Source organism: Sinocyclocheilus anshuiensis, unplaced genomic scaffold, assembly GCF_001515605.1.
Source record: "Sinocyclocheilus anshuiensis isolate Anshui unplaced genomic scaffold, SAMN03320099.WGS_v1.1 C31624443, whole genome shotgun sequence".
NCBI classification, from domain to species: Eukaryota; Metazoa; Chordata; class Actinopteri; order Cypriniformes; family Cyprinidae; genus Sinocyclocheilus; species Sinocyclocheilus anshuiensis.
The window spans coordinates 1-434 of NW_015600585.1; the positions used below are offsets into that span (position 1 = coordinate 1).

The following is a 434-nucleotide window of genomic DNA, read 5'->3' on the forward strand; positions in this document are numbered from 1 at the left end:
TATGCTGGAGGAGGTGCAGTGTAACTGGCTGAGGTACAACAGTTGCGTGGCCTCATTTCAAGCCTGGCTGGAGGATGCTCAGGGGGCTCTTAGACAACCTGAGAACACCAAACGGGTGAGACATCCACATACTGTATATGAAAATTACTAGTAGGGCCGTGTTTATACATTCTCATTCTCTTTTGTTCTTCTAGGAGTTTTTTCGTAATCTTCCACACTGGATGGACCAGCACGCTGCTATGAATGATACAGGAAACTTTCTGATTGAGACCTGTGATGAAACAGTGACACGTGACATAAAGCATCAGCTCCTGCTTCTCAATGGAAGATGGAGGGAGCTATTTCTGAAGGTCAAACAGGTAAACAAGCGTGTTCACATCTTAAAGACAAGAAACTGGGCAGTTTAAAGAGATGGTTCACCCAAAAATGTAAAT

General features: G+C 44.0%; 1 long non-coding RNA gene across 1 annotated transcript; it reads left to right on the plus strand.

Annotated features, from left to right (window-relative positions):
- Positions 1-6: 6 nt before the first annotated feature.
- On the plus strand, positions 7-245 carry LOC107682115 (uncharacterized). Its single transcript, XR_001633370.1, has 2 exons — positions 7-115; positions 195-245. It is a non-coding gene; the product is annotated as an uncharacterized LOC107682115 (long non-coding RNA).
- Positions 246-434: the final 189 nt, after the last annotated feature.